The 24,381-nt window shown below is 36.6% G+C and overlaps 1 protein-coding gene across 5 annotated transcripts in view; it reads left to right on the forward strand.

The window, feature by feature from the left end:
• LYPD6B (LY6/PLAUR domain containing 6B) overlaps positions 1-24,381 on the forward strand; it is a 261,748-nt gene that overhangs the window by 99,551 nt on the left and 137,816 nt on the right. For 4 of the 5 annotated variants that reach the window (XM_007494140.3, XM_007494146.3, XM_007494142.3 and 1 more), the window contains exon 3: positions 16,105-16,249. The exons of the other annotated variant lie outside the window; for it this stretch is intronic. The gene's annotated coding sequence lies outside the window, so the exon portion shown is untranslated. The remainder of the gene's footprint in view (positions 1-16,104; positions 16,250-24,381) is intronic. 5 annotated transcript variants of the gene reach the window in all.

The following is a 24,381-nucleotide window of genomic DNA, read 5'->3' on the forward strand; positions in this document are numbered from 1 at the left end:
TCACTCAATCTGGTTGACTTCAGTTTCCTCATTTGTAAGAGATCTGGAGAATAAAATGGCAAACCATTCCAGTATCTTTGCCAAGAAAATCCCACTTGGAATTATGAAGCATCAGATACAACTGAAATAACTGAATAACAACAAAATAACTAAAACATTTAATAACATAGTCCCTATATTTATGCCTGTATATGTAGGTGTCTATGTAAGTGGGTGTATATATATGGTATATATATATACATATTCACACATATTTTACATGAATTTATACACACATATGTACACACACCACAAATACCAGACACACACACAATAGGGATAGGGTCTAAATATCTGATTTCATTGGTTTAGGGAACTCATCTGAGGAAATTCTTTCTCCCAATGCATGTTGGAATTTTCTTTGAAATTTATTAGTCTCAAAGAGTTGCTTAGAGTATTGAGAGGTAAAATGATTTGCCTCAAGTTACACAGCCAATATATGTCAGAAATAGTATTTGAAGCAAGTCTTCCTAGCTTTGAGGTCAATCCTCCATTCTCTGCCACCATTGTTACTGTCTCCTCCTTCCTCTCCACTGTTGGCTTCAGTTTCCTTATCTGTAAAGCAATAACTCACAAGAGTATTATGAGGATCAAATGATATAAATTTTGCACAACTCTTTGCAAATCTTAAAGTACTATATAAACATTAGCTATCATTTTTATTACTCCTATATTATATCCATATACCATGGTACTAATAATTATGTACATTATAAAATTTATACAAAAATAGAAAAATTAAAAAGATGAGCTAATGAAAAAGTTTGGAAAATCATATTTTATTAATGATATAGAAACCTCTCTGCCTTATTGTTATTGTTAAGGATATTTTAGTGCGAGCAGTGTGATCTAATATGCTTCATTACTTTTGAAAATATTGCTTCAATACTTTGTGATACAGAGATTCAAAGTTCTGGTTCTAAAGTTGTTTATTTTGATACTTGATTTTAATGGCTGTCAAAGCTGAAATATATACCTTACAAAGAGCTATAAATTCAAATAGAAGAAGTGCAGCATTCGCTGTGCTTACTAAATCATGACACTAATTTTTCGATCTTATTTACCCATTATTGTGCTGAGCTTTCCTTGCAAGCAAACCTCAGCTAATTCTGGGATTTAGTATTCCTAACACTATTTTTGCAGCCCCATGCCATGATATTGCATTCCCTCTGTTCTCTGCCCTTTCTTCAAGATTTGAACATATCTTTATTAAATCTAAGTTGCCTGATAAGTTCTTTAACATCGGCATTGGCCTCTTTAGACAATTCTTCTTTCCCTTCTCTTCATTGGAATGGTTTCTCTTTGTTCTGAATTTCATTTTTGAGATTTTCATATCCCTCCCATACCAACTTACCCCTGTGGAAGAAAAATTCAGTACTCTGCATGAGCCTTTCAGAAACAGATTTGTTAATTATCTACATTCAAGCATCTCTGCTTAGAGAGAGAAATCCAAGGGGATGGAGCTCCATCTTGCTTTTGAAAATCTCTTTGACCCAAACCAATTTCTCCTGATAATTCATAGGTTCAAGAACAAAGACCAACTTTTAAAGAAAGATTAAAGAAGGGTACAAAGTTGAGGTGATAGTTTTGGATTCATCAAACAGAACAGTAATAACATTACTTGGAGAATTATTTCCCTAAACCGATTCAGGCAAGGAGAGAAAAGAAGTACTGCTTTTAATTGGAATAATCAGAGGGCCTCCTGCCTTTGTCTGGTCACCATCCTAATTCTATCATTACAGAATTGTGATTTTTAGGCCCTACTTAGGCCTCTGAATAAGGCAGTTAAAGATTTCAGACTAGAACATTGATTAAGGCTTGGCAAGATTTATTTTATTCTGATCAGCACAAAAGGACTTCAGACCTGAAATAATTATTGGTCTAAATATTTTCCAAAAGAGGGAACTAGAGGGTATGGGAAGATAGCATTCTTTCACCCCCCCCCCCCTTCATACCAATAGCAAATTAGTCACAAACATAATCTATGTTCATTAATTTCAAAATATCATTTTAAAAAGCTGTTTTTATTCTTTGGTCTACATATAATCAGTAGATAGATATATGACTCTAGATATTTCATTGTAAATATGAAGCTTACTACATTTTATTTTAAGACCGAAGATGCAGCAGAACAATAAGATGAAGAGATATATTATTCCAGGTGATATAATATGATGCCAAGTAGCATCATTGAGTTGAAAAATTGCCTGGAACATCACAGGTCACGTTGGTTGGGCTATAAAATTATTCAGTAGGTAGAGATAAAAGTCTAATATTTAAACTCACAAATCCTTTAGTTTCTAGCCTTTCAATCTCTAGAGCAGCAGCTAAAAGACTATTGATATTAGTAAAGTTGTATGGGATCAAGATGATCCAAATTGAAGGACAATTGGAACTTAAAAAAATTTTTTTCTACAAGTCTTCTGTCCAATAGATAATGTGATATACTTAGCCCTAGTTATTTCAAAATGGATGTTTTGAATTTCTATCCAGACTGTCCCTCAAAATTGTAATAATTCATCTATAAAGTGAACTTATTTGTATTCTTTGTTGAAGCCAACAAATCTTATCGTGTATTGCAGCACTCTCTCTCTCTCTCTCTCTCTCTCTCTCTCTCTCTCTCTCTCTCTCTCTCTCTCTCTCTCTCTCTCTCTCTCTCTCTCTCTCTTCTCTCTCTCCTCCTCCTCCTCCTCCCTCTCTCTTCATACTGAACATACTGAACTTGAATGTTTGTAAAGACCAGTCTCCGGCATATATTTAGAGCACTTATGCATGCATTGGACTCTCTTGGGGGCTTGAAATTCCACACATCATGGAAGTCATCCAGGCCACTGTCCCTATGTCATGACTCCTACTCTTTTATTCTCAACTAGAGAAACTCTAGCCAAAACTCTGTGGCTATAGAACATAAAGGATTCCTCATTTTTTTTTTCTGTGAACTCTCAAGACAACATTGATGAGTGAGGTCATAGCTGGTCATTAGAGGAATCCTGGAACTCAGAGCATGTTTGGAACATCTCAGCCTATTAGAATATCTCATTCATTAAGGAATATGTATCTTATTTGGTCACCCAATACAAAAAAATGATGTGAAACGAATCCCTGAAATTTTACCCATTTTTTAATTTATCTGTCTTCTCAAGATTTGGAGTGCATGCTTCTCATCCACTACAAATTTTAAGAAAATATAATCCTTTCCTCCCAAAGCTCCCATCATCTCAACTCTAGTGACACATTTCTACCCATTTATGAAACTCAGAATAGAAGTTCTCCTTGTTGTTTCTTCTGTCTTTTGAAGAATAAAATTGTTGGGCAAGTAAAAAAGTTACTAGCTCTCCTTTGGGGAGAGAAAGCTCATGGACATTTCCAAATAATTGAATTTTTCCATCACTGGTCACTCTCTTCCCTAAAGATACAGCTCTGACACTATATTCCTCATGAAGCCTTTCCTCATCTATACAAATACTAGTTCCTTATCTTCCAAATTAACCTGCATTTAATTACCATGAACATATCTATATTTATTAATATTATGCTTATCTAGCATTTGTTGCTTCTTCCTGTCTAATGGTCCATAGTGTTCCCTGGTGACCAAATTGCCTTTGTTTCATTCTTGATCTTAACTCACATGGTCCTGAGCCTATCTTCTTAACATACAATAAATATTATCCTACCCCCTTCCACTTCCCTTTTTGCCTGTCTTGTTTTTCTTGGATAAGGTGTGTCCTTCCAAAGCTTTACTTTATGTCTTTTATTCCACTGTCCCAGCAATATCTAGGATACAGATTTGTCCCTTTGCATTAGAACCTGCAGTTCATGTGGCTTGTTGCCTAAATTTTGAGCATTTGTGTATAAGCATTTGAAGTTATTGGTTTTTACCTAATCTTATCTCCCGTCTGTGTCTCTGATTCTTATCCATTACTGTTCTTCCTACTTTATAACCACTCTCTGGGGCATTTATCTTGGTGGGTTTATACAGGATGTTTTCTCCTCCACTGTCCTTTTAAGTTTAAGGCACTTTTGATTAGATTTATGAGTCAGTAGGTAAATATAGTCTTACTAGTATTTCTATGGGGCACTATATCCCTGGCCAGGAACCTGTCATTTATAGATGACAAGGGAATGATCTGTTCCAACAAAATTGGCACTATTGAGCCTTTTGTGAGTCAACTGTATTATAGGGTTTAGGGATCCTGATACTTGGGGTGGGAGAGGGGGGAGTCTGACCTCAGTCTCACTGAAGCCATTGTGGGTCTCCTAAAATGTACTCTGAGGGGCATTGAGGTGGCTCAGTGGATTGAGAGCCAGGCCTAGAGATGGGAGGTCTTAGTTTCACATCTGGCCTCAGCCACTTCCTAGCTGTGTGATGCTGGGCAAGTCACTTAACTCCTGTTGCCTAGCCCTTATCGCTCTTCTGTCTTAGAACCAATATACAGCATTAATTCTAAGATGGAAGGTAAGGGTTTTAAAAAAATATACTCTGAACCCCACCATGAAAAGAAAAGATCCACTTCCTTAGGGAATCCTTGAAGATGCCCCATTACTGAAGACTTAACAGTAGTTAGGAGGGATTCCTTGACTAACTTGAGACTAGAATATAAAGAGTGACCATTGCAGTACCATGAATCAGACTATTGGGCTTTCTATATTTTTAAGAACTGGCATAGCTTAGAGACACTGGGCAAATTAGTAATCAATTAAGTACTTGAAAGTCTTTGCATTTCTTTTCATAAGAGAAGAGGTTACGTGTAGATCTCATGATTTAAATTATTTGCAAATAAATATTTAAATTCCAAAAGAGGAAAAATACTATCTACCTCCAGAAAGAGAACTGATGAATCTGATTGACACCTTTTTTCACTTACTTTAGTTTTCTTGCTTTTTTTTTTGGCAACATGGCTAATATTGGAATATATTTTGCCTGACTTCACATGTAGAATTGACACTGTTATCACTTGCCTTCTCAGTGGGTGGAAAAAGATCTAGGGGAGGGAGAGAATTAGGAACTCACAATTTTTAAAAATGAATGTTCAAATAAAAAAATAAAAAAGAATGTTCAAATAAGATATAATAATTTCAAAAAAAGGAAAATGTGTGTCTAACTTCACTATTGGGATTTTGAAGTTTCTAAAAGTGGTTGGTGATACAGTGAATAAGGCACTGGGCCTGAGACAAGAAGACCTGAGTTCAAATTTGACTTCAGATACTTCCTAGCTGTGTGACCTGGGCAAGTCACTTAATCCATTTCCTTCAGTTTTCCTCACTATAAAATGAGGATGATAATAATAGCACCTATCTCCCAGAATAGTTGGATCAATTGAGGTAATATTTGTAAAAAGTGCTTAATAAAGTGCCTGGCACAGAGTGCTATATAAACACTTATTCCCTTTCCTCCCTCCCCCCAACCCCAGGGGTTCTGGAAGTAGACCAGTTCCTGGCAATTTTCCTTCTGTAGCACTCAGAATGTCCTGACTTGTTAGCATCAGGCTTGGAAACTGAGAACAGAAAGAGCTCTCTGACTCCCTTAGAGCTCCTTTGAGGGGAGACTTACTGCTAATGACTCGGGACAACTTATTTTCCTCTTACAGATGTGCAGCTTGTTAACTGCACTTGGCCTTACCCCATTAAATTAGCCTTCCATTCTCCCCAGCTTGTTGAGAGAATTGCCAGCGCTTGGCTTCATTGCTCCTTGGCAGGCCATTTAGTAAAGAGTACTGTGGTAGTGAACTCAGAGACGGAATGCCCGTGCTTCTAATTAAGGTCTCCCAGCAGCTTATCTGATCCCATGCACCAGAGCTGTTTCCTTTTCATTTAGGCTAAGATACAATGCCATTAAACCAATAGCAGTTCTATACATCTGAAAGCCTGCCGTTTCTTTACTTACTCTTTACAAATCTCTTTCTGTGTTGACTTGACCAGTCAATAATGTAACATGGGTCCTACTAATATAGGCTCAAAAGATCTGCACCTGCAAGGAATGTTTGAAATGGCTTGGTCGCAAGATCATATGAGTATAGATTTAGCACTTCAGAATCCATCTGGACCAGCCTTCTCTTATTTTACAGATGAGGAAAAATCACACAAGGAATAATCATTAGAATTATCAGTTGAACCCAGATTCTTGGGAAACTGAAGCCCACGTGGGGTCAAATGATGTGTAAAATCACATGTCCAATAATTGGCAAATTTGGGACTAGATACCATTTTTTTTGAGTGCAAATTAGTGTTCTTTCCAATGTATACTGCCTCATATTGAAGGTCTTTTTTATCTCATGCATAAAGGTTCATGTCTTGCTGATTCTATCTCATCCATTATAAAAGTTCATTTTGGGCAGCTCCATGGTAAAGTGGATAGAATGCTTAGCCCTGGTGTCAGGAAGATCTGAGTTCAAATGCAGTCTCAGTGACTTACTACTAGTGGTATGATCCTGGGCAAGTTACTAAACTGTTTGCCTCAGTTTCTTCTTCCCTAAAGTGAACTGGAAAAGGAAATGGCAAATCACTCTAGTATCTTTGCCAAGGAAACCTCCAGAGGAGTCATGAAGAGTCAGACATGACTGAAAATAAATAAATAACAAAAGCAAAGTAATCTTGATCAATTGAAATTCTTTAATGAAAATGTACTTTTTCTTTTACAGAATCTATGCTATGCAGTTCTAGTTGTCTTTCTAATTGTGGAGAGATTCCACTCCAGGGAATCTATAATAGCATTACTTTGGAAATCAAAAGAAAGTAAAGGAATAAAACTGATGTGATTAGTTGGGTTTTAAATTTCTTTTTTATTTTAAAACAATCAAACAATACAGGGAGTTGAAAATAATCCCTCACAAAAGCTCTATAGTAATAAATGTGACATTCCTATCAAGGTCCTTGTAGATAGACTTCTCCCCTCAAGTTTTGTATTTTGGATAAAAACGTGCTTTTTTTTTTGGAAATACTGAACAAAATTCCATGGAGAAGTGTTTATTGTATAAGATACTATAGCTTCAGAGGGTTTGTCTTAAAAAAGATACAGTACCTGACTCTGCGGATGCAACTTAATTGTTGAAGATTAATTGTCATCACCAAAGCAGATTACCTGGATTTATGTTGACTGGGACTGAGACGTAGTCCCTCCTTGATTTGGGGGAAATGGTAGGGCAGAGGAGGGAGGTTGGTAGGGAGGCTATTCTTGCCAGCATGTTGTGGTTCAATGCTAAGAGTTATGTGGAGGTCCTGGTGAGAAGCCAGTGTTGAGTTAGTAGATGATGATCAGTTATCTAAATTAAGAAGACTGAGTTGGCTCTCTCCTTGTGGTTCTTCTTGTATAGATACAGTCTTCCAATTTGTTTTTTATTTGATTTATTTCTTTAATTTTATTATTATTTATATATGTATCTAAATATTTTATTTATTAAAAGAGAAAAAGGCTCCAATTGTCAGTACTCAAGTTTTCTTAGGTATTTATAATCAGAGGAAACAATTCAACAGGAAAAATAGGTGAAAAGGAGAGAGTATATAAATGCAGACTTGTATTTTGTCTAGAATTTAAGTCATTGGATAGTGCTCTTTTGAAATAAAAGACTTGGTTGGGGGTAGATTTGGAACAGTGGTATCTTTAAAAAAAAACAAACAAACCCTTACTTTCCATCTTAGAATCGATACTGTGTATGGGTTCCAAGGCAGAATCACTCTATGGGCTAGGCAATGGCATTTAAATGCCTTGCTCAGGATCACACAGCTAGGAAGTGTTTGAGGCTAGATTTGAACCCAGAACCTCCTGTGTCTAGTCCTGGTTGTCAATCCACTGAATCACCTAGCTGCCCCTGTGCAATGGCATCTTTTGAGACTGTCTCTACCCCTCTGCCTCCTGAAATATTTCAGATTATATATGGGATAGCCATGGCAAAAGTTGTTTGTAGGTAGTATATGCGTAGGGCAGCTAAGTGGCTCCATGGATAGAGAATCAGGCCTGGAGTCATGAAGACTTGGGTTTAAACCCAGCCTCAGAAACTTCTTAGCAGTGTGATCCTAGGAAAAATCACTCCACTTTGTTTGCCTCAGTTTTCTCATCTCTAAAACGAGCTGAAGAAGGAAATGGCATAACACTCTAGTGTCTTTACCAAGAAAATCCCAAACGGGGTCAGGGAGAGTCAGATACAACTGAAACAATTCAACAACCAAAGTGTTGGCGTTGACTTCAGACAATTCTAGAAGTGAGCTCTATTGTGTGTGTGTTTGTGTGCCTTGCTTCCATAATCAGCTTTTTTATAGAGCTCCATTTTGGGTTCTTCTCTAGAAATCAAAGGTTCTCACTTGTGGATGGAGTAACAATATAGCAGAAGACTATTTCTCTCCCTTTTCCCCTAGTATTTGCCTCCAACACCCTTGTTCTATTGATTATTTCCAGTGTGTCCTATATCTTCCATGTTGTCTCCTCCATTAAGCTGTGAGTTCCTTGAAGGCAAGAACTGCCTCTTACCTGTCTATGTATCTCCAGTGCTTAGTATATAAGGTACTTAGTGCCTAATAGGTAATTAATGATTTTTACTGACAGATTGTTGAGGAGAGTAGTTATATCAGCATAATCATTTTGAGGAAACAGATTTTCTCGTTTTTATTTTTGTAGCCTCATTGCTTAGCGTATAGTAGGCAATAAATTCAATTTAACTTCAGTTAGTCATTCCGTTACATCTTGTCCTTTGATTATACTTAAAGAGTATGGAAAGGCAAAGCACTTGCATCTTAATTTCTTTAAACCTAAGTTCTATTGATCTGATCTTTGTTGGCATTCAACATGGAGAAACTGTATGCCAAAGATGGATTTTCTAATAATGACATTCATCTGGTACTTTAAAATTTGCAAGGCACTTTACAGAAAGAATCTCATTTTGATCTCACAGCAATACAGTGAGATATGTTTTACAGACAAGATCATCTTCTTCTTACAAATTGGCACCCTGTAAGTGTCAGATTTGGGAGTTGAACCCGAGCCTTCCTGACTTGCAGTCCAACACTCTATCCACTACTGTACCGTGATGCCCTTCTGACTTCACAAATGAGACTGATCAACTGTACTTGCCAGTTGTAAGTTAAACACACTTGTGAACTAGACTGACTCTTAAATGCTACGAGGTCACTGCATAATTTGTTATTGCTGTACTTGACTGATGGACAGAGTTAATGTAGCTTCTAGAGCTGCTTTAACTTACAACTGAAGAGGATCTTGGGCACTGAGAGATGCTGAGGCATTAATGGCTTATTTGCTGATTAACTTTTAGAACATCACTTTCCCAGATGGAAATGATTACATGAGCTATCCCATTTTATGCTACTAAGCTTTATTTTCATTATTGCTGCTATCTAATAGATATTTTAATGAAAGATTTTATTGTGTTTGCAGGCCAGAACATTAAGTGGAGACTGAATTAGAGGTAAAAATCTGGTAGAAAACAAACATTGAAAAATTAACAGTAAATTTTGAAACTGTTGCATGCCCAATCTTTTTTTGTTGTTGTTTTTAAACTGAGCTCATCGTTGTTCCCTCTGGATTCTGTAAAACAAAATTTCCCCAGCAGGCTTGAGAGCTTGATGAGAAAAGCTTTGTTAATAGGAATTGGAAATAAAATTGAGATAAAAATGGCATGAAATAAACTGAGAGATCTCTTTATCAAGTTTCTCCTAGTTCAGAAAATATGTGGATTGCCTCCTCCATTACAATGTAAGCTCTTTGAAGATAAAGACTGACTTAAAAAAATTTTTTTTAATGTTTTATTGATATATTTCTTTTTTCACATTACAAACGTTTATAGCTCATTCCCACTCTGAGAAAGGTCTTGTCTAACAAACTAAAACATTCAAGTAAAACTAATAAGTGATTTCAACTATTGTTATTTTTCAGTCATTTTTCAGTTATGTCCTACCCTTTGTGATCCCTTTTGGAGTTTTCTTGGCAAGGATACTAGAGTGCTTTGCCATTTCCTTCTCCAGTTCATGTAGCAGATGAGGAAACTGAGGCCAATAGGGTTGGGTGACTTGCCCAGGGTTATGCAGCTAATAAGTGTCTGAGGTCAGATCTGAACTCAGGAAGAGTTGTCCTGACTCTGGGCCTGACAATATACACTGTGTCACCTAGCTGCCCAACTGAAAGTGCATGCAACATTTTATACCAGCAATATCCCACATTCTGTCTATGTTTACATATTTCATCTTCTTTTTCTCCCCTCTTCCCTGCCCCCTCCAGGATCCAATAAGCACTTCCACTGGGTTATGCAAATGTTATCACTTATACCTATTTCCATATTTTTCATTTTTGCAGTAAAGCAATCTTTTAAAACCAAAGCCCCAAATCATATATCCACATGAACAGACATTAAGTCATTTGTTTTTCTTCTGTGTTTCTACTCTCATAGTTCTTTCTCTCAATGTGGATAGCGTTCTTTCTCATAAGTCCCTTGGGATTGTCTTGTATTGGCAAAGACCATTACATTGTATTGTTCCACAATGTTTCACTTTCTGTATATAATGTTCTCTTGGTTCTGCTCATTTTACTCTGCATCAGTTCCTAGAGATTCTTCCAGTTCATATAGGAATCTTCCAGTTCAACATTCCTTACAGCACAGTAGTATTCCATCACCATCATATACCACAATTTGTTCTGACATTCACCAATCAAGCACCACCCCCTCATTTTCTAATTTTTTTGCTACCATAAAGAGTGCAGCTATGAATATTTTTGTACAAACATTTTTCATTATTATCTCTTTAGGGACTGTCTATTTTTTAAAAAAATAGAAATTTATTTGTCTCCCTCCCATCCCCTACTTTAAAAAAAAAGAGATTTTTTTTATAACACATACAGATAATCAGGCAAAACAGATTCCCTCAATATCTCAATCTGTACCCTGAATCCCTCTATTTCCTGTAAGGAAGAACATGTTTTATTGTTTCATTACTGACCCCTCTGGAATAATGAATGGTTATTGCATTGATCATAGTTTTTACAGTGTTGTCCTTTTATAAATTGTTCTCCTGGTTCTGTTAATTTCCTTCTTAATCAGTTTATCAAAGTACTCAATATTGCTCATTTATATATGTGTGTGTGTGTTTTAGTCCAAATTATTTTTCTGGCTCTCTTAGTTCAGCCTGCATCAGTTCATTTAAGTCTTTCTAAATCTTTGTGAAATAATCTATTTTCTCATTTCTGGTAGCACAAAAGTTCTCCATCATATTCATATAATACAATTTACTCAACTGTTCGTGAATTCCTAGAATTCCTGTTAGTTTTTAAGGATTTTTTGCCATTACAGAAAAAGTTGCCATGAATATTTTTGTACCCTTAGTGCTTTACACAGTACCTAGCATATAGTATAAATGATTAATTAAAAGCTTGCTGATATGATTCAGCTTCAGTTGATCTTGGCCTATTGTTTTATTCCTGGGAAAGTGAATCCTTTAAGTCAGCAAGAATGATCACAAATGAGTAGGATATTACTTTAGCTACTCATCTTAGAAGGAAACAAATCCACCAAATATTTTAAACCATTGCAGGTAAATAATGGATGTTCAAGGTTTCTGACTCCTATGATGGAATGGAAAGAACATGGGATCAAGAGTGTAGGGTGTTAAGTCCAGCTACATGACTTCTGCTGCTTCTTTCTGGACAATTCATTTAACCTCCTTGACTCTGTTGCCTCATCTCTGGGATCAAAATGTGGCTAGTAAAGCTTTTCTTGACCATCCTGAAAGGATCAGAAGAGATTAGCAAATTAGAGATTAATTGTTGTTCAGATTAATTGTTGTTCAGTTGTGTTTGACTCTTTGTAAACCCTGTGGGCCATAGCAGATCAGGCTCTTCTGTCCTCCACTATCTCAGTGAGTTGGATAACTATTGACCTGTCAGACTCATCTTCTGATGTTATATCTTTTAACATATTAGTATTATACATGGGGCAATTCTTGGCAAAGACATTGAAGTGGTTTGCCATTTCCTTTTCCAATGGAACACCTTTTGTCATAGGTTTAAAGCATGCCTTAAATTATGGGGTTTTAACCTTTGTTAACCCTTTGCCAAAGACCCCTTTGGCAGTGTGGTGAAGCCTATTTGGATCCTTTTATCAGAATATTTTTAAATACTTAAACCTATATGAGATTATAGCCAACTATATACAAATTCATCAAAATACCATTTTTTTAAAAAAAGTTAAGAATCTCTACTATAATATAAGGTAGTAATGTTGTTTCTTCTAAATGGGTCATGAGGACTAGAATAGGATTGTGAAGGGTTTCACATATGAAACAAGTTATTCCTTGAGAAGCTAGTTTTTATTTTTAACCATTAATACGAATACAATATGTAGGCAGATATAACATTGGACCTGGAGTCAGGAAGTCCTGAATTCAAATGGAGACCTAGATACTACCTAGCTTGTACAATCCAGGGCAACTTGCTTGACCTAGGTCTATCTCAAATTCTGTTTCTGGGAAATGGATATACTAACAGCATCTATCTCCCATGGCTATTGTGAAGAGAAAATGAGATAGTTTTTGTAAAAGGCTTTGAAAACCTTAAAGTGCTATATAAATGCCAGCTATTTTTATAGGGTGAAACTGAGGCAGGTATTTGTATACATTATGTATAGGTGATTTCTGATTATGAATGATTGTATAATCACCCATAGAATTCTAATTTTTTAAAATTCCTATTAATGACTATATTTTTATATTACATTTCCCTTTATATTCTTCCTCTCCTCCTCCACCTCACAACCCAGCTATTTCCATGTTCATGGTCATCTGAATTATGAATATAGTGGTCATTGCATTTATTCTGAATTCAGATGCCTTTTTGTGTTGTTTTTATTTACATTCTTGTATTCATCATTGCATATGGTTCTTCTGATTCTGCCTACTTTATATCAATTCCCACAAATCTTCACATTTCCTGTCTTCCAGTAGGCAATGATAAATGCTTCCTTTCCATCCATTTTATATTTGCATTCCTCATTTGTCATCTCTTATGGCACAGTTACATTCTGTTACATTCATATACTACAATTTGTTCAACCATTCCACTATCGAAGGGTACCCACTTGATTTCAGTGAGTTTTACTACTCTAAAATTGCTGCTATGAATATTTTTATACATATGAGAACTTTCTTTTTGCATTCTATTTCCTTGGAGTGAGATGAGGTCAAAGGGATGAACACTTTGGTAACTTTTGCCATGCAATTCCAGATTATATTCCAGAGTGGTTGGGCCAATTCCCAGTTCTCCTAATAGTATATTAGTGTTATTGGCTTCCAGCAGCCCCTCTAACACTGACTGGCTCCCTGTTTTATCATCTTTGTCAGTATGTATATGAGGTGAAAGGTCAGAGTAGTTTTAATTTGCTTTTATTATTTTTGATGTGAAGAATTTTTCCATATGATGACTCATAATTTGTATTTCTTTTGGAAAATTTGTTCATATTCTTTATGGTATTTAGGTATTTGATTTTCATTAATTAATCAACAATCATTTGTTAAATTCCTACCGTATAATAGGCACTGTGCTAGGAAAACAGTGACAAGAATGAAATATTCTCCTTCCTTAAGGAACTTATAGTTTATAGGAGTGAACAGCATGTGCCCAAATAAACATATACAAGGTAAATTCATGGTGATGAGTGAGCACTGATAACCTGGGGGAGGGTCGAGAAAGAGGCAAAAGTGAGGAGGGACTATGGTCCAGCCTGTTCAAAGACATGGAGATGGGAACTGCGATATCATGTGAGAAACAATAAGAAGGTCTTTTTGCCTAGACTGAAGAATATGTGAAAGAGTGAAATGTAAAATAAAAATGGAAATGAGGATTGGAAAAGGATTGTCACAGACTTCACATATGAAACAGGCCATTAGATTTGATTCTAGAGATGACAGGGAACCACTGCCATCAAGAGGGGGAGTAACAATTCATATCTGTACTTTAAGCCTATCATTTTGGTAGAGTCTTAATGCAGGCTTAGGAAGGTCTGGAATATCAAAGTCCCATTCAAAGAAACAGGGAACATATGATAAGACCCTAAAGCAAGGCAGTTTTGTGGATTCAGTTAATAAACATTTATGAAATGACTACTATGTGCTAAGTGTTTACTAGCTTGAAAAAAGGGCAGAAGACAATCCTTGTCCACAAGGAGTTTAAAATGTAAAGTAGGACAATTAGGTAGCACAGTGGATAGAGTGACAGGCCTGGAGTCAGGAGGACCTGGGTTCAAATGTGACCTCAGACACTTTTTAACTGTGTGACCCTGGGCAAATCACCTAATCCCAATTTCTTAGCCTTTTTGCCACTTTTCTGTCTTAAAATTGATACTAAGTCAGAAGGTAAAAGTTTAAAAATAAATAAATAAAATCAGTTAAAGGGGACAATAAGCAAACAAACATGTATAATAAACAAGCTCAATATAGGATAAATAGGAAATAAGAGAGATAAGGCACTAGAATTAAGAGGAACTAGAAAAGACTTCTTGTAAAAGATGGAATTTTAGTTGGGAGTTGAAGGAAGCCAAGGAATCTAGTAGGTGGCATTGAAGATGGAGAACATTCTAGGCATGGGGATAATTAGAGAAAATGCTCAGAGATAAGACATAGAATGTCCTGTTTGAGGAATAGCATGGTAGCCAGTGTAGCCACATTGAAGAATACACATAGGGGAGTAAGGCATAAGAAGACAAACTTGAGAGGCCCAACATGAGACATGTTGGACTCTCAGGGAAGATGGTGCCAATAGATCTGGCCCATCAAAGATCTGGAGAGAATGGGGCACTCTTCTCAAATTAGTAAAGTCTGGAGTTTTTATAGGGTTCATATAGGGACCTAGCATTTAGAGGAATGAGAAGCACTTACAAATGTGGGCACCAGTGTTGATTTATGCTAGTGGTGGGTAGGGAAGACTCTCAAGTATTTGGAGGGTAAATGCTACTCAAGACTCCCTGTTGGAAGGAGAAGTGATTCGGAGATATTCCCTACTTTACTTTAACAGGGTTTCCATGGGATTTTGAACTTTCCCAGAGTTTTTCTTTTAGTAGGTTACTATAGTCCTTATAATCAGCCATATGGAGGATGGCTTGAAGAGGAGATTTGAGGAAGAGTAGCAAATTAGGTTGATTTTATAAGTCTAGGTAAAATGTGACGTGATACTGAACTTGCATGATGGATGAATTCAGGAGATGCTGTGGAAGTGGAATCAATAAAATTTAGAAACAACTGATTATATATGAAGGATGAGAGAAAGTACAGAGTCAGCAGTGACTAGAAGGCTGATGGTACTTCCATGGGTGTAGAAGCAGGGTGACTTTTGGGGGGAAGATAAGGAGTTCAAGTTTTGTTAAGTTTAGTTAAAGATGACTAAGAGACATCTGATTTGGAATGTCTTGTAGGTAATAGCTAATGTGGGACTGTAGCTCAGTGGGAAAACAGGAAACATAAAGTTCTGGTGATCATTTGTAGATTAATGGTAATTGAACCTGTGAGAGCTGATGAAGTCACCAAGAAAGTGTAGAGATTGAAGGTGGCTAGACCAGAATCTTGGTGTATCCCCATAGTTCTTTCCTCTCTTCATAGACTGAAAATTGGGAGAAAATGACAAAAACTGAACCAATTAATGTTGGAGGAGCTGTGAAAAGATAGGCATACTAACACGCTATTCATAGAGCAGTGAACTGGTTTGATCAGACTGTGTGTTCAGGCAAGATAAAAGTATTTTATCATTAGGCTAAACCAAAAATGATGGTGGATGGTGAACTTGTCAGAGAATGCTTATCAAAGCCAAACATGAATGATTTGGGGATTATCTGCCATTTGGGATAGTCAGTCCTCCTCTTTATAGTTAGCGTTTATGATTAACTCTGATTCTACATTCATGGACTGTGGAAAGAATGAAGGAAGGGAGGGAGGGAAGGAAGGAAGGAAAGAAGGAAGGAAGGAAGGAAGGAAGGAAGGAAGGAAGGAAGAAAGGAAGGAAGGAAGCAAGGAAGGAAGGAAGGAAGAAAGGAAGGAAGGAAGGATAAAAATTCTAATGCTGGTGATTGCTTTCTTTATCCATAGGTGTGAATGGAAAGAGCAAAGTGTGACCAACTGCATTCCTGTTACCTCCATAAGGAATGTTGCCTACTTGATTTGTTTGTAAATTCTTTGACATCCTCTCCTGAAAGGTCTTTCAAAATCACAAGTGTTTGCCATTTTCTAAAAGGTAAGTGGCCCTGAGTCCTCAGTGGAGAGAGAGAGAGAGAGAGAGAGAGAGAGAGAGAGAGAGAGAGAGAGAGAGAGAGAGCGACAGACAGAGACAGAGACAGAGAGAGACAGACAGGGAGAGACAGAGACAGAGACAAAAACAGAGACAGAGACAGAGAGAGAAGCAGAGAGACACAGAGAGAGATAGAGATGAGAGAGAAAGGACAGAGACAAAGAAAGGGAGACAGCTGAGAGAGAAGAGAGAGGGACATGGCAGTTTAGCAGCCATGGTGATATGCTCTCCCTTCCTTTGGACGATTGCCACTGGGAGTTAAGAGCCAGGCTTTTCCCATGGAATGTGTACCCACTCTTATTCCTGTGGGTTTTCTGTTGGGCTTATTAGCACTAGAAAGGAAGCAGCTCTCTTTCAGTCAGGTGCACACAAAGGCTGTTGTTGTCTGAGGGCAAAGCGAGGAAGGGTGACTTTATGCTTCTGGGCTGTACTAATTTTCAGATGGAGACCATCAGATGTAATCTGCTGCCTCATTAAGGTGACCCAGGGCCTACCTCTCCTTGTAATAATGTTACAAGAGCACTTAACAGACTCGGTGACTGCTGTAAGCAGGGTAGCTGAAGAGATCCAGGGTAAGTGGGGACAGAGGCAATAAAAAGCGAGTGTGTGACTCTGTGTGTGTGTGTGTGTGTGTGTTCTTGCCCTGTTCTGTTCAAAATATAACAAGTGGAGAAGGTGGTAATTTCTTGACAAGGTGAAATAACAGAGATACAGTCTCCTCACAATTTAATTGCTTTTATTTATGATTTGAACTCTCTTCATTTCTTTGGAGATTAAGTGGGAAATGAAATAAATTGGTTGGAAGAGCATAGGCTAAAAAAATTGGGCTGATGAAGTGGAATCTCAAGAGTTCAGAGATATTCCAAGATATTCAGAGATATGAATTCAAGAGAATTCTCAAGGTATTTAGAGATATGAATGATGGTGAGCTTTGATCCAAAGAGACAAGGAAAAGATGAAATGAATTAAGGTTGCAGCAAAAGGAATTTAGAGGTAGATACTAAGTAGAACTGCCTGCCTGTAAGTAGCCACCAAATACTGGAAAGAGACTATTGAGGAAGGTGTTACATTGTTGATACCAGTGGGTGGAGGGGTTTGCTTGCTTAAAGAATCAATAAGCATTTATTGAAGTACTTCATACATGACAGGTACTATACAAGGTTCTTGGGGAATACAAAGACCAAAATGAAATAAGCTGCTTATTTAAAGAGTTCTATATTCTATTGGGAGCAGTAGTATTTGCACATTTAAGTAAATTTAAGAAATAAAACTTTTAATAGAAAAAATAAGCCACCTTTCAACTCCAAACATATGGCCTATCTTCTTTTTTTGTTTTTTAAGGTTTTGTTGCCTTTTGATTTCCTGTTACAGTCATTACTGGAAATATTTTTTGCTCTCCCCACAGAATGAACCCTCCCTCATAACAAAGAAAAACAGTAAAACAAAAAATTCAAGTATCTAACAAACATAGAAAACAGGTATCATGCTCTAGGTCTTTCTCCTCTTAGCCATCAGGAAGGAGAGGTGTGTTTTTTCATCTGATCTCTGAATTTTTCTTCCCAGTTATTCAGCATTCTACCTTTTTTGGGTAATCTCTTTGTTTACATTGTAGGAGTCACGTGTTTTGGGGGTTTTTTTTGGTTCTACTTATCTTTACAAAAATTCATTAAAATCTCTCACATTGCTCTGAACTCCCTATATTCATATTTCCCTATTGGAGAATATTATTCCATTAAATTCCATTACCAAAGTTATCTCAGTCACTCTCCAAAAAATAGGCATTCACTTTGTTTCCAATTTTTTTTTTGCGAGGAGTACTGCTATATAAAATTTGATATTATCCAGGGACCCTTTGATTCCTGGAGTTATGTGCCCAGTAGCGGGCTCGATGAGTTAAAGGGTATGAGTAATTAGTCATTTTTCTTTTTCTCTTTTCTTTCTTTCTTTTTTCTTTCTTTCTTTCTTTCTTTCTTTCTTTCTTTCTTTCTTTCTTTCTTTCTTTCTTTCTTTCTTTCTTTCTTTCTTTCTTTCTTTCTTTCTTTCTTTCTTTCTTTCTTTCTTTCTTTCTTTCTTTCTTTCTTTCAACATTATTTTATTTGGTCATTTCCAAACATTATTCATTGGAAACAAAGATCATTTTCTTTTCCACCCCCCCCCCCACCTCTCCCACAGCTGACACGCGATTCCACTGGGTATCACATTTGTCTTTGATTCGAACCCATTTCCAAGTTGTTGGTATTTGCATTAGAGTGTTCATTTAGAGTCTCTACTTAGTCATATCACCTCAACCCCTGTAGTCAAGAAGTTGCTTTTCATCGGTGTTTTTACTCCCACAGTTTATCCTCTGCTTGTGGATAGTGTTTTTTAGATCCCTGCAGATTGTTCAGGGACATTGCATTGACACTAATGGAGAAGTCCATCACCTTCGATTGTACCACAATGTATCAGTCTCTGTGTATAATGTTTTCCTGGTTCTGCTCCTTTCGCTCTGCATCACTTTCTGGAGGTTGTTCCAGTCTCTATGGAATTCCTCCACTTTATTATTCCTTTGAGCACAATAGCATTCCATCACCAACAGATACCACAATTTGTTCAGCCTTTCCCCAATTGAAGGGTATCCCCATATTTTCCAATTTTTGGCCACCACAAAGAGTGCAGCTATGAATATTCTTGTACAAGTTTTTTTCCTTATTATCTCCATGGGGTACAAACCCAGCAGTGCTCTGGCTGGATCAAAGGGCAGACAGTCTTTTATCGCCCTTTGGGCATAGTTCCAAATTGCCCTCCAGAATGGTTGGATCAATTCACAACTCCACCAACAATGAATTAGTGTCCCTACTTTGCCACATCCCCTCCAGCATTCATTACTTTCCATAGCTGTCATGTTAGCCAATCTGCTAGGTGTGAGGTGATACCTCAGAGTTTTTTTGATTTGCATCTCTCTGATTATAAGAGATGTAGAGCACTTTTTCATGTGCTTATTAATAGTTTCGATTTCTTTGGCTGAGAACTGCCTGTTCATGTCCCTTGCCCATTTATCAGTTGGAGAATGGCTTGATTTTTTGTACAATTGATTTAGCTCTTTGTAAATTTGAGTAATTAAACCTTTGTCAGAGGTTTTTATGAAGATTGTTTCCCAATTTGTTGCTTCCCTTCTGATTTTAGTTACATTGGTTTTGTTTGTACAAAACCTTTTTAATTTGATGTATTCCAGATTATTTATTTTGCATTTTGTGACTCTTTCTAAGTCTTGCTTGGTTTTAAAGCCTCTCCCTTCCCAAAGGTCTGACATGTATATTATTCTGTGTTCACCTAATTTACTTATAGTTTCCTTCTTTATATTCAGGTCATTCACCCATTTTGAATTTATCTTGGTGTAGGGTGTGAGGTGTTGATCCAAACCTAATCTCTCCCACATTGTCTTCCAATTTTCCCAGCAGTTTTTTTCGAATAGTGGATTTTTGTCCCAAAAGTGGGGTCTTTGGGTTTGTCATAAACTGTCATGCTGAGATCATTTACGCCAAGTCTATTCCACTGATGCTCCTTTCTGTCTCTTAGCCAGTACCAAATTGTTTTGATAACCACTGCTTTATAGTATAGTTTGAGATCTGGGACTGCAAGTCCTCCTTCCTTTGCATTTTTTTTTCATGATTTTCCTGGATATCCTTGATCTTTTGTTCTTCCAAATGAACTTAGTTATGGTTTTTTCCTAATTCAGTAAAGAAGTTTTTTGGTAGTTCAATGGGTATGGCACTAAATAAGTAGATTAATTTGGGTAGGATTGTCATTTTTATTATGTTAGCTCTTCCTACCCACGAGCAGTTAATGTTCTTCCAATTGTTCAAGTCTAGTTTTAGTTGTGTGGAAAGTGTTTTGTAGTTGTGTTCATATAGTTCCTGTGTTTGTCTCTGCAGATAGATTCCTAAGTATTTTATTTTGTCTAAGGTAATTTTGAATGGGATTTCTCTTTCTAGTTCTTGCTGCTGAGCTGTGTTGGAATTATATAGAAATGCTGATGACTTATGTAGGTTTATTTTGTATCCTGCAACTTTGCTAAAGTTGTTGATTATTTTGAGTAACTTTTTGGTTGATTCTCTAGGATTCCTTAAGTAAACCATCATATCACCCACAAAGAGTGATAGCTTGGTCTCCTCATTGCCAATTTTAATATCTTCAATTTCTTTTTCTTCTCTAATTGCTACTGCTAGTGTTTCTAGTACAATGTTAAATAATAGAAGTGATAATGGGCATTCTTGTTTTACTCCTGATCTTATTGTGAAGGCTTCTAGTTTATCCCCATTGCAGATGATGTTTGATGATGGTTTTAAATATATACTGTTTATTATTTTTAGGAAAGGCCCTTCTATTCCTATACTTTCTAGTGTTTTCAATAGGAATGGGTGTTGTATTTTATCAAAGGCTTTTTCTGCATCAATTGAGATAATCATGTGATTTTTGTCAGTTTGCTTGTTAATACGGTCAATTATGTGGATGGTTTTCCTAATATTGAACCATCTTTGCATTCCTGGTAGGAATCCTGCCTGGTCATAGTGGATAACCCTTGAGATGACTTGCTGGAGTCTTTTTGCTAGTATCCTATTTAAGATTTTTGCATCTATATTCATTAAGGAGATTGGTCTGTAGTTTTCTTTCTCTGTTTTTGACCTGCCTGGCTTTGGGATCAGTACCATGTTTGTGTCATAAAATGAATTTGGTAGAACTCCTTCTTTGCTTATTCTGTCAAATAGTTTGTTTAATATTGGGATTAATTTTTCTTTGAATGTTTGATAGAATTCATTTGTGAATCCATCTGGACCTGGGGATTTTTTCTTAGGGAGTTATTTGATGGCTTGTTCAATTTCTTTTTCTGATATGGGGTTGTTAAGGTAATTTATTTCTTCCTCTTTTAGTCATTTTTCTTTCATAATTCCAAATTGATAATTGGAAGAGTTGTTCTAATTCACAGCTCTAACAATATGTTAATTTGCCCATATTGCCACAGTGCCTCCAAAATTGTTTGCATTTTGGTCATCTTTGACAATTTTTAGGTTATGAGTGCTGATATTAGTATCTTAACTCAAACATTCTCCTTTATTATTGGTGTTTATTTTATATATGCCTATATGTACTAGTTTCCTTTAGTAGAGTATGTGCTATTTGAGGGCATAGCCTAATTTTTCTTTTGGTATCTCCATTGTTTGGCATTCAGTAAGCACTTATTAAAAGTTATTGATTCAGGAGGCAGCTGAGTGGCTCAGTGGATTGAGAGCCAGGCCTAGAGATGGGAGGTCCTAGGTTCAAATCTGGCCTCAGACACTTCCCAGCTGTGTGAGCCTGGGCAAGTCACTTGACCCCCATTGCCTAGCTCTTATCACTTTTCTGCCTTGGAGCCAATACACAGTATAGACTCCTACACGGAAGGTAAGGGTTTAAAAAAATTATTGATTCAGTGATTTTGAATTGAAATATCTGCTTATAGTTCTAATTAGAGATCAAGAGAGTGGTTCATTTTGATAATTGCATGGGGGTAGCCCATCCAACAGTCATTGTTAAATTGTTGCTATATTAATGTAAAACTTATAATCACTGCTGTTCTAAATTGAATCGAGTGGTCTTGCTAAAAAAATTTTAGTTGCTATAATTTGTGTTATATACTATTTAAGCCTTGAAGTTATGTTTTCATGTAGTTGTTTGTAACTTGCATTTCTTCCCTTTAAAATTACTCATATCTCTTTACCATTTGTTTATTGGGAAATAGCCCTGCATCTTATGTATTTCTATCTACTCCCTATATATCTTGGACATCAGTGATATTTGATTTGAATATTTTCTCCATTAGACATTTTCTCTAGTACTTTGACGCCATTAATTTTGCTTATGCAAATGTGATTATATTGTACATTATCAAAATTATTTACTTTGTGTTTTATGATCACTTCTATGTCTTGAATAAGAATTTTCTCTGTAAGTATACTTATGAAAAATAACTCTTCACATTATTCTTGCATTTTACAATTTTATATAACCTTTTCCCCCTAGAATTCAAAAATCAAAAAATGTTAGAACTGGAATGAACCTTTGAGTTCATCTACTCAAACTCCTCCATTTTATGAATTATAAAACCGAGGCCCCAATTGTATTTTAGTTAAGGTCACATGGCTAGTTAGTGGCAGAACACGAAATAGTATTGAAGTTTCCAACTCCCAGAACAGCAAGTAGGCTGAATAAATTAGGGAATTTGAATGCAAGGCAATGCTATTCTGTTATGAGAAATTAGGAAAGTGATGGTTTCAAAGAGAGAACTGGGGAGACTTGAATGTACTTTCGTTGAGTGAAATAAGTTGATACAGGAGAATAATTTTATTCTTTAATCTCAGAATTATGAAAACATTTTTGAAAGACTTAAGAGCTCTGATTAATGAAACGGTTGAGCATCATTCCGGAGGACCTAAGAAGGAAAAGACAGCCCACTTCATGATAGAGAAATGATGGACAAACAGGCAGAATGAGACATTCCTTTTTGAAAATGTCCAATGCAGAAATTTGTTTTGATTGATAGTTGCTTGTATGATATTTGCGAAAGAATTGACAGCTATTTTTTCCCTGAAATGCTTTGAATGCATGACCACACTGTGGGAGAAGGGTAGCTCTCTTAATGCCATTGCTCACCTTCACTTTGTTTCATACCTTTTCCTTGGTATCCACAAAGAGTGTAAAAATAAATTTATTATAAATATATAATATAATATAAATCATTTTCTAATATCACCCTTACAAGTGCAACATTGAGCTGAACTTGATAAGGGGCTGGTGGTGTACGACTGAGAGAGTGATGCCTTCGATCCTTGCATATGGCTAAGACCTTGTGGAAGTTTCAAAGCAGGGTAGACCTGGACTTAGTTCCTATCTCTTGCCCTGTTTGCCCAAGTACTTTCACTCCAGAAGCATACCTACGAATGGAGGAGACAACATGTAAATAAGTGGTGCTACCTGTGTACAAGATAAGTGTATGTGTAGAGAGTAGAAGAAAAGTAATCTTAAAGATAGCTTAAAGGATAAGACTTAAGTGGATGAGGAGACCAGAAAGGCTTATTGCAATAGATGGCATAGGAGATAGAGTTCTGCCTGTGTAGTTGGAAAGATGTGAGTTCAAATCTTTCTTTTTTCCCCCATGGGCAAATATAGTTAAGTGACTTGTCTAGGGTCACACAGCTAGGAAGTGTCTGAGGCCAGATTTGAATCGATAGAGGTTCTTTCCATTCCAGGCTTGGTACTGCCCCCCAAATCTTTCTTTATACACTTAATACTTATGTGCCCTGGGAAAATAAATCATTTAACCTTCTCTGGCCTCATTTTGCTCATTTATAAAATATAGATGAGGAAGCAGTTACCTAACAGGATTGTAAAGATCAAGTGAGATAACACAGAGAAAGCTCTTGCCCAATATTAAAGCATTTTAAAGATATGACTATTATTATTTTTAGAAAAGCATTATCTCATTCTTGTGTCATTATCTCCATGTTACCTCACTTACAGGATTTTCTCTAATATTGTAGGTCAAGACACCAAGGGATCAAATGACTTTTACAAGGTCATAATAAATGAATGGAGAGTCAAGAATGAAACCTTCCTCTCTGTACAAATCTGCTTTATTTCTTTTTTTTTTCCTCTAGAAAGAACTCTTCTCCATCTGTCCTATCTAGGATCATTAGCCATGCATATAGGACTATTTTAAAGTGCAGGGATTTTGTCTTTTAAAAAATCCTACAGTCTATCACTGCTTAGCAAAAATGAAAAACTAGCCTTATTGGAGGCCTGGAGTTGGTCAAAGAAGCTTAACGCTGGTTGCGACATAAAGGGAGCAAGCTTCCACTTGTTCATGTTTGCAGTGACCCTGCTGTTGCTTTCCTAGCAGCTATGACATTCAGCCAGATAACCCACCTCTTGAAAATCTTGTTGAGCATTTGTGTTCCTTTTGCTGTGCAAATCTGACAGCCATGGAGCTTTGTTAATAAAGGAATGTAAAGAAAGCAGGGAAAGGAATTTGGAATTTCTGCACTTTATCAGACCTGGGTACG

Source organism: Monodelphis domestica, chromosome 4 (assembly GCF_027887165.1).
Source record: "Monodelphis domestica isolate mMonDom1 chromosome 4, mMonDom1.pri, whole genome shotgun sequence".
NCBI lineage: Eukaryota > Metazoa > Chordata > Mammalia > Didelphimorphia > Didelphidae > Monodelphis > Monodelphis domestica.